Here is an 11,150-nt window from a genome sequence, read left to right on the forward strand (position 1 = left end):
TTGGTATTTCTATAGAAGAAACCAAAGCTGAGGAGGGCCTGGGATAGTGTGGTGTGGTGGTAAGTACACTGGATTTGAAGCTAGAGGGTCCATGTGACTAAGGCTATCACTTCTCATAACAAGGCCTCAAGTACCTCATCTGAAATAAGGGAGTTGGTATAGATGCTCTCTAACATCCCTTCAAGCCCTAAATCTATGATACAATATCTTTAATATCCATACCATCTAAGAAACCAAAAAGTTTTATCTTTAAAGTTTTGTTGTTTTTATCTTTATTGTTTATCTTTACCAAGATAAAGCATCTTTAAAACAATGAATTTGACTATGTAATTTTTTTTTTGAGCACAGGCTGTTTCTTTGATCTCTCATTTTACAAGAGGAAGATCAAGTAAACAGTTGCAAAATGATTTGCAAAGACAAAATAAACAAATTTGGACTTGTGGTCTAGACCATTGGAGTTTGGGTATCAAAGATGAAGAGTGAGTTGGGGGAAGTCAGTAAAGATATAAACAGCATTTTCAAAATTTCCTATGTAGAGCAGGGGAAGGAGTGCCGAAAATCCCATACCAGTAATATTTGGTACTGCATTTCATATTGGGAGGGAGGCGTGCGAGTGTGCAGGGGGGTGTGTGTGCGTGTGTGTGTAAAGACTAGGACTGGATTGATTCTAGTGAAATCAAGTGGATTGTATTTATACAAATAAAGCAATGAAATAGGTGATGGTAGTAGGAGAAAAATGAATAATTATAATCCTAAATATGAGAGGCAATGTGATTTAGCTGGTACAAAGTTGCCAATGGAAGTAGGACAATATGGGTTCAGTCCCTGCCTGTGACAAATACTTGCTGTGTGGTCCGTTCAGGCTGTTCAACAGTAATATCAACATTTTATTATTGACTAATAACAGCTAGCATTTATTTAAGTACTTTAAGGTTTGCAGAGCACTTTCCATGTAGTAATTCTAATAAGAGCCAGCATCTATTTAGTACTTTAAAATTTGCAGATCATTTTACGTATAATCATAAAAATAATAAGAGCTAGCATTTATATAACCACTTTAAAGTTTGCAGAATACTTCAAATATAGTAGTAGTAATTTTGCTGTGTGTAACTCTTTGTGACCCCATTTAGGGTTTTCTTGGCAAAGATACTGGAGTGGTTTGCCATTTCCTTCTCCAGCTCATTTTTACAGATGCAGAAACTGAGACAAATAGGGTTAAGTGACTTGCACAGGGTCATACAGCTAGTAAGTGTCTGAGGTTAGATTTGAACTCAGGTCTTCCTGATTTCATGCCTGGCACTTCATCCACCGCAACACCTGGCTGCACCAGTAGTAACAATGGTAGCTAGTAGTAATAATAGCTAGCATTTATATAAGCATTTCAAGGTCTGCGGAGCACTTTACATCTAGTAATAATAGCTAGCATTTATTTAGTACTATTATTTATAGTATTATTTATTTAGGAGGATGTAGAAGTTGTGTGTCCAGGGAAATTCAGAGAGCATTGAAGATGGACTTTCTCATCAGTTTGGTTCCCAGAAGAAGGTGTTTGGGGGGACAGAGTGAGGCTGGGGCTATGCATTAGCTTAAGTGATGTTAAATGGTGGCTGAATCTGAGATGGGGCATGTGAGGTTACTCGACAGAACCCCAGTGATGTAATACTGGAATAATTCAGCAATGAATATTTGATCCTTTCAATCAAAAATTCAATTTAACAAACATTTATTAAAGCACCTGCTGGGTGCAGCATGCTGGTCTAGAATTGGCAGAGATTTAAAGATTAAATCAGACACAGTTTGATGGCTTTCTGAGAGGAGAGGGGAAAGGGACAGATTAGGAAACGTAGGGGATGTAAAAACAAAAGAACTCAACAACACATGCAGCTAATAAAGAAATTTGACACAGTCCTGCTTTCAGCCTATTGAGGGAAACCACTCCTGTCCCCTCAGAGCAGCCTCAGAAATTTAACAAAATAACTTCATTCATTCAACAGGGGTCTCCTAGATTTAGTCTGACCTTCGAGGCTCAGCTAGGTTTTGTTCCTTCCAGGAAGCCTTTCCATATTCCACTTTCCTCCCTACTCCTGAATCAAAGGAAGGGGATCCCTCCCCAACCTGAATCCATAATGTTTGTACCTATCCCAGTGTAATTGTCTTCTGGTTGTTAACAGTAACAATAGCTAGCATTATCTAAAGCTTGTTAAAGTATACAGAATGCTTTACAAATATTGTGTCATTTTATCCTCACAAGAACCAATCCTGGGAAATAGGAGTTATCATTATCCTCTTTTTACAGAGGAGGAAATGGAGGTCTACAGATTAAGTGACTTGCCCAGGGTCACACAGCCAGTAAGAGTCTGAAGTCAAATCTGAACTCTGATCTTCCTGACTCAAGTCCATCACTCTGGCCATTGTGCCACCTACCTGCCTCTTAAGTATGAGAGCAAAAGGCCTTTGGGATGTCGGAAGATTCTCCTTTTTGAGAGGTTAGGTTGTTATACTACATATTGTTATTAATAATCATGTCTTACCTGTGGACACAGAGGATCATGGAATTAGAGATGGAAAGGACCTCAAAAGCCATCAATTCCAACTCTAATCCCTTGTAATTTACAGATAAGGAAACGCTTGGCATAAACCTAAGTGAAGTCACATTGGAATAATTAAGCCACAAATGGCGAATGTTAAGTGACTTGCCTAGGTTCATATGGCTGGTAAGAGTTCTTGACTCCTAATCCAGTATCCTATCCACCATCCCTTGTGGGAGCCTGACCCCTAAAAGTTAAGTCGTCAACAAGTATTTGTCAAATACCTACTATGTGCCAAGGCACTGTGCTGAACACTGGGAATACAAGGAGAGGCAAAAACAGAGCAACTTAGGTGTGGCTCACGTTTAGGGTTCCCCTGGAAAGGGATTAACAGTGTCTTTTCTAGAAAAAGTATACAATGTATGAAGCAAATATCAGGCATAGGACAGCTATTTATTCCTTCTGCCACAAAAGAACTGATAAAAATGCAAATTACTCATAAGTGTACATTAACAAATAAAACCTAAAACAATAACCCATCGTACCTATTCTATTCTCTCAATAGGTATCTCATAGATACAGATATCTCATAATAGATATATCTCATATCATAATAGATATCTAATATCTCATATCTGTTCTGTACAAACAGCTCACAAAGTCTAGATCTTCTGGCCGGAAAGGGCTATCTATGGTTTGGGCTTCCTTAGTTCTTTCAGCTGTTGAGTCCTCTTGTAGGTAATTGTCATCTCATTCAGGAAGTGGTCCTTTTGTAGGTATCACAATGGGAACCAGTGTTAAGAACTCTGAACCTCTCAAAATCATGGAGTTAGTCACCAAGCCTAGAAATAGCTCTCTCTTGGGATTACTATTTGGTGACCCCTGTGCTAAGGGTAAAATATATAAAGAAGATGCTGCAAGGGACTTGAAGTACAGCCTCCAGATTATCTAGGCATGCACATGTTCTCTTTGCTATATACTAATAGCCATTATGGAGGCTAGAAGGCCAGAGAGGAAGTTCCCACTTTCTAGAAGTCCAAGGGAGGAAGAGTTTGGTTGGGTCTTTCTTCTCTTCTTAGCTTCTTAAATGGGCAGCTCTTTATGGCTTAGTTGCTAATTAACTTTGACAGAATTCCCCAATGGACTAATAAGTGATTGTTGTACCATTGCCAAGCATAATCAATCAACAAGCATTTATTAAGTACTTACTGGGTGTTAAACTAAACACTGAGGATAAAAAAGAAAGGAAAACACAGACACACACACACACACACACACTAAAATAGCCCTAATCCTCAAGGAGCCTACATACTAATGGGGGAGACAAAAAATACATAAATAGCAACATACGTGAGAAATATAATGTAAAATGAATAGAAGTCTTTCAGTGCTGAGACTGACCACATGTCCATCTTCACAGAAACAGAGTATGCATGGCAAGTTCCATGGAAGGTGCCCCAGAGCAGCAGATCAGGGGGTTCCTATGATTATCCTTGATATGCCTTGATAAAGCATCATGTTGAAAGAAATCTCTGAAAGGCTGCACAGCACAGAAAACAAAAATGAAGCCAAACTGGGCTTAGTGTCTGCAGCAACCTATATGACATTATCACTGGGTTAGGAGGCTCCTTAAAGAGGGAGGTCAGCTCCCAAAGGAATGGTTGTTACTGACCAAGCCATGATAAAAAGTCTCACTCTCTCTACTGCCTAGGATTCATGTGGAATTGGATACTGTGGGGCCCAGAACAAGAACTCTTTCTGTCTTGGCTCTGATACTAATTCACTGTGTGACCTGGGGGAAAATCAGTTCTCTGACCTGGGTACTCTGTTTTCTCTTTTATAATGCAAAAGGGTGGGCTAGGGGATGAGTAGGATTCCTTCCAGCTCTAATATTCTATAGGTTTTTTATATTTTTGGCCATTAATCTGAGGATAATTTGGCTCTGGTCCCATAATAGAGCAGTATTAAGTGATTTTCTGTCTTGGGCAGATATTCCCTTCTGTTTCCCCAAGGAGTAGGAGTCATTTAGTGAGTAAATATATATGTAGGTAGCATGGATAACTCTCTTGGTTCTCCTCCTACCTCTCTGATTGCTTCTTTTCTATTTCTGCCCAAGCTACCACCATTCTTCTAGTCTCTTGGGTTCATGACCATAACATTGTCCTCTACCATTCCTTTTCACTTACCCAACATATCCAAAGTTACCATATTGTTCCTACCTCCACACTATTTTTCCAATCTGATCTCTTTCCCCAACAAACATAGCCACCACTTTAGGTTAACCCCTTATCGCCTCTTGCCTAAATTATTGCAACAGCCTACTAATTGGTCTCCTCACCTGGCCTCAAGTCTCTCCAGTCTATCCTTTACATTTTTCCTTTTAGGCTGGATCTGATCGTGTCATTACTCAATAGGCATGCCTCAGAGCTATTGTGGGTTTGGTTCCAGATCATCACAATAAAGTGAATATCACAATAAAGTGAGTCACACGAATTTTTTTGGTTTCCTAGTGAAGGTAAAAGTTGTGTTTACACTATACTGTAGTCTATTAAGTGTATAATAGTATTATGTCTAAAAAAACCCCAATGTACACACCTTACTTTAAAAATACTTTATTGTTCAAAAATGCTAACCATCACCCGAGCCTTCAGCAAGTCATAATCTTTTTAATGGTGGAGGGTCTTGTCTTGATGCTGATGGCTACTGACTGGTCAGCATGTTGGTTGCTGATGATTGGGTGGCTGTGGCAATTTCTTAAAATAAGACAATAATGAAGTTTGTCCCATTGGTTGACTCTTCCTTTCACTCAACATTTAGAGACCATTGTAGGGTTATTAATTGACCCAATTTCAATCCTGTTGTGTCTCAGGGAATAGGCAGGCTGAAAGAGGAGACAAGAATGGTTGGTCAGAGAAGTAGTCAGAACACAGACAACATTTATTGATTAAGTATACTGTCTTATCTGGGCATATCTGTGTCTCCCCAAAATGATTACAATGGTAACATCAAAACTCACAGATTAAAGATCAGCATAACATATAATAATAATGAAAAAGTTTAAAATATTATAAGAATTACCAAAATGTGACATAGAGACACGATGTGAGCACATGCTGTTGGAAAAATGGTGCCAATAGATTTGCTTGAAGCAGAATTGCCACAAACCATCAATTTGTAAAAAATGCATTATCTGCAACGCATGATAAAACAAGGTATGCCTGAATAAAATAAATTCCAATGGCTCCCTATTGACTAGGATAAAATATAAAACCCACTGTTTAGTTTTTAAAGCCCTTAACAATCTGGCCCTAACTCATCTCCAGCCTCATTGTACATTACTCCACTTCCAGTATTCTGAGATCCAGTCAAACTGGCCCTCTCTTTTCTTATATGTGATATTTCATCTCCTGCTCTATGTCTTTGCCTTTCTTCATTATTCCCCAAGCTTGGAATATACCCCCTCCTCAGCTCTGCCTAACAGAATTTTTCTCTTTAAGACAGCTCAAACACCACCTTCTACACCAAAGGTTTCTTGATCCCAATCCCCACCTGCACCCTCTGAAGAGTTGCTAGTGCCTTCCTTCTCTAACTACCTTGTAGTTATTTGTATTTATTCTCTTTGTATGTATTGTGCATATACATACATATATATATATATATATATATATATATATATATACACACACATATATGTACACACACACACATACACTTATTTCCCCATGAGAATATAAACTTCTTACAAGTAGGGACGGTTTTATTCTTTGTATTTGTGTCCCCAGTGCCTTGCATAGTGCAGGCAGTAGGAGGTCCTTAATGAGTGCTTGTTGATTGATTGATTCTCAGTTTCCTCTGCTGACGCAAACTGCTCCAGTTCGCTAACTGTGGGATTCCCCGAAGGTTCTGTACTGGTTCCTCTTCTTTCTTTATACTGTCTCTCTCTCTGAGATCTCATCAGTTCTGATAGGTTCAATGATCATTTCTAGTAAGATAACCACCAGGTATACATGAGGTCTTCATCCTTCTCATGAATTCCAGTCCCCCCATCTCCAACTACCTGCTTGACATATCCACTTGGATGTTCCACAGGCATCTCAAACTCAATATGTCTACAGCAGAACTTACTATATTTTCCCCTGAAATCCATTCTTCCCTCAAACTTCTCTACTTCTGTTGGGGAACACCACTATCTTCTCATCATGGTTGTCAACCTCAAAGTCATCCTTGGTTCTTCCTTCCCATCCAATCATCTTATTGATTCTACCTCCACAATAGCTCTTCTATCAGTCCTTCTCTTTCCACTCACAAAACCTCTGACTTAACTTAGCCCCTTATTACCTCTTGCTTGGATTCTTTAACTAACCTTCTAATTGCTTTCTCTGGTTCTCTTCTTTGCTCTCTCCAATGCATCTTCCACAAAGCTTTCTATCACATTTCTTTTTTTTTCTTTCTTGGCTTAAATAGGGGTTAAGTGATTTGCCCATGGTCATACAGCTAGTAAGTGCCAAGTGTCTGAGGTTGGATTTGAAATCAGGTCCTCCTGACTCCAAGGCTGGAGCTCTAGCCACCATACCACCTAGCTGCCCCTATCATATTTCTGAAACACAAATCTGATTACATCACTCACTCCCTTACTTAAAAATCTTCAATGATTCCTTGTTGTCTCTTGAATAAGATATAACTCTTTAGCCTGGCATTTAGCCCTCCATAATATGGTTCCCACCTATGTTCTAGTTTATTTCACTTTACTCCCCTTTCCAACCAAACTGGCCTAAGAGATGCTCCTTATTCACAACTTTCCATTTACCCCATCCTCTGCCTTGTGGTTCTAAACAAAACAATTTCTGAAGGGGCCAGTGGGTAAGATCATAAGCAGGCAGATCTTCACTTAATACTAGAAAGAAGAACTTCAACGCACAAATTAAATTAACAAACAGGACTGTTTATCAATGAATGGGCTATATCTTAAGATAGTGTTCAAGCATTTTGGATGACTACTGATTCACCTCTAATATTCTGCAATTGGATGAGAGTGAGAGACATTGCTTAGGACAACAAATTCCATGGCAGCTTTTAACTGAAATGTCAGTCTGGGGCAGGAAAACTGCCCGAAAATTAACTGAAAGGAAAAAGTATATTACTAACTTATGAAGGAAATGCATCCTCACAATGAGCAATGACCAAGAATCTAACCATTTAAAACAGTACCAACTTAAAAGCACATAGCTTGATCATTTGAGACTAGTGAGTGGTAAGAGATGAATGATAGCTCCTTGAGCTATGAAGTTCAAAAGACATATCTGGACTTCTTCGAATTTCAGATGATGAAGTTCAATTCCATGTCTATATTCTAGAGGGAACCTAGTTTAAGAGGGAAGATGAGGGGCAAGGGGGTGGGATAAGGCAAGCTGGAAGGGGAAGGATCTACTTCAATCCTGCCAGTGACTTTGCTGATGAAAGCACATTATGGCCTCACAGGATAGGTCAACCCACATAGTGATCCTTGCACAAAAGATATCCAGAATGTGCCATTCTGTGCTTGCAGAATCCCATTCTCCTATCTACAATGGATTCCCCTCCCCTAGAGCAGGTTGAGGTCTCCTCATAGCAATGCAGATCTTTCTATCTTTTGACATCATCTCAGCAGGCCTTAGGAATCTGGAACAATGTGGGGGAAGGGATAGCCTCTAAACTGTGGGATGTACTCAGCATGGGTTGTCCAAATGAGGCATGCAAAAGAGGGATAGGGGCTTGCTTAAATCTTTGAATTCATATACTTTACACATTTGTGCCACTTGTGATGTAATTTGTTTAAAAATACTTATTGAGTATCCATTATGTATAAGATGCTCTGAAAGATGCATTAGAAACTGGCCTTACTCTTAAGACAGTTAAAATCTAGCAGGGAAGGTAGGAGGTAGTGTGGTATGGTGGAAAAATCAAATCCTATCTCTGCCATTGACTACCTGTGTAAACTTGAGAAAATCACTTACTTTTCTTGGACCTCAGTTTCTTCAACTGTAAAATGAGAGTTGGATGGCTTCTAGTATCCCTTCTGGGTCCCGTTTTATGATTTCATCATTCTATTTATACACATAATTATAGTACAAGCAATACATAATAAATAACATATAAGTAGCAAAAAAATTTATAGGTGTATAGGGATCACTTCCATGTGATGTGATAAAAAACCAAAGATTTCACAGGGAAGATGAAATATGTTAAGGTGCCATCCTAGTTCAGGTCCTTATAACCTCTCTCCTGGACTATTGCTACAGCTTTCTTTTTGGGTTCCCAGCTTCCATTCATGCATCTGCCAAAATAATCTTCCTAAAGCATGAATCTAAGCATGTCATTATCCTCCTCAAGAACCATAAGTCATTCCCCATTGCCTCTAAGATAAAATACAAACCTCTCTGCTTGGAACTTAAAGCCCTTGGTAATCTGGCTCCATCCAGCCTTTTTAGTCTAATCCAGCAGTGCAGCAACTGTCTTGACCCAACCCAGCAGTAGATTGAACCATTTGGCTGAGATGCTGTAGGTCCAGGCGAGCTGCCCTCCCACTGGAGACAATGTGACCTGTGAAGAGCCAACCCAGCCTAGCAGTGGAACAATTTATCCATCACCAACACCAATGCTTCACCCCATGGTGAACCCCATAAAGCCTCTCCAGAGAAAAGACACTGAGACCCAGCTGTTTCAGAGTTGTGAGCTGCCTTGGCCACATGTATTCCCTATGTATATGCCTTACTACCATTGTATTTTAAGTATGGACCCACACTTTCCCCTCATAGATTCTGTATCTTTCTATATCATTTAAATAATGCCTTTTATAAAAGCCAGCAGAATCTACTGGCTGAATGTTAAGTAGAAATACGATGGTGGGGCTCCAATGAGCTACCCTGTTAGAAGAAAAGACTCCTAGGACCATTGCTGTCAGGAGCCCTTCCAGGAACCTAACCTGCCAGTGCCAGCTGGGGAAAGCCTATAGAAGATGCTACATGTAAAACAGAGCAGGTTATACATATTGATCTCTAATGTCTCTTTCAAGATCGACATTTTGGGATTGTATAGAGAATCAGCTAGTTTTGGGAAGAAGATAAGTTTAGTTTTAGACATCTTGAGTTTGAAGTGATGGAGAGATGTCTGGATAGAGATATACAACAGGAAGATTAGAAATGGGGAATCTGAACCAAGCTGTATAATGGACATGATTTAGGAATCTTCTTCATAAAGGTAAGGATTGCATGTGTAGGAATGGATGAAATCTCCTGGGGAGGGGGTGGTATGATAGGGACTACTCCCCATGAGTCACCTTCTAGTGCCTGACCCTGTCAATGAAGAGGTCTCATGGATGGATGAACCCTAATCATCGGCATCCTGCTGCAAGAGACAAACACTCATTGGCCAGAAATGGGTACTAACTCAGTTAACCCTGATGCAGTTTCAACCCTTGGATAGTGTTTCTCCTAGACTTTTCATCGTACTCCCTTGACTTAAAGGACTTGTTTGATTTTAGGGTGTGTACGACCACAATCAACTCAATCTCTTCTGCTTCAGCAGTGATGCCAAGGAGAAATTGTATTATGGTGATAGAGTGCCACAGAAAGATAATGATACGATTGTGCCTGAGGATTATCACTTTGCTAAATTGTTTTCTTCTCTTCTTCTTCGTCTTCTTCTTCCTTTCTTCCTTTGTCAAGAATGTTGTCATCCTTTTAGTTATATTGTTCAAGCATAAAGTACTTATTTAATAGCCAAGATGTTGGCACACTGTAGCATCTGTTCCTCTTCCCCTTTACTGAAATCTACAGATTTTTAAAAAGTAGAATGTGTTATTTTTATGTCAGGAAAAGGTGGGATCCTAATATGGAAAAATAGCCAATAATACTTAATTGACACTATCAAAATCACTTTCTGATGCTACCTGCCTGCCTACTAGATTGTAAATAAGGAGAAATGGTAAGGAATAAGACACTCTAGATGGGATAAAGCCAGAGGACACATTTTTTCTCTTTTCTCTCTTTTTTTTTTGTGTACCTCAATTTGGCTTTATTTTACAACTTTTACATGTGATGCACACACATTCAAATTTTATTACCTCTACAAGTAGAAGGAAATACAATTTGTGGGAGGCTGTATATATCTAGTATATTTAGGATAAACTGGTATTTGGTCCTGATTCTACTCACTGTGTGGAACTCTGTGTTTCTTCATCTGTAACCTTAATTTCCCCCACTAAAGTCCTCCAGTGCCTATCTTGGTGTAAAGGTGAACCTGGGTTCTCCAAGTTGAAGCCAGACCTTAAAACTTTGGGGGGAAAGACTTGGCATCGGTGTGTTAGTTATTCAAGGACCAGAGTTAAAGTAGGTGGCAATTATTTTTGGCCATAGCAATGCCTGAAATTCTACTAAGGCAAGTAGAAGGTTGTGATTTGGGTGAATTAAGAGATTTAGGAAGTGACTATTTAATTGAATTGAGGGAGTACCCACATTGATCAAATCATGAATCTTTTGAAATATTTGTAGACTAAACTGAGGAAGGAAGTTTGTGTCCTTTTCCAAAGGATTAAGAGGCTTGACAAGAGCCCCAGGCTAAGAATTCCATCCCTGCAGAACAATA

This window comes from Phascolarctos cinereus, unplaced genomic scaffold, assembly GCF_003287225.1.
Source record: "Phascolarctos cinereus isolate Bilbo 61053 unplaced genomic scaffold, phaCin_HiC Scaffold_3;HRSCAF=262, whole genome shotgun sequence".
NCBI lineage: Eukaryota > Metazoa > Chordata > Mammalia > Diprotodontia > Phascolarctidae > Phascolarctos > Phascolarctos cinereus.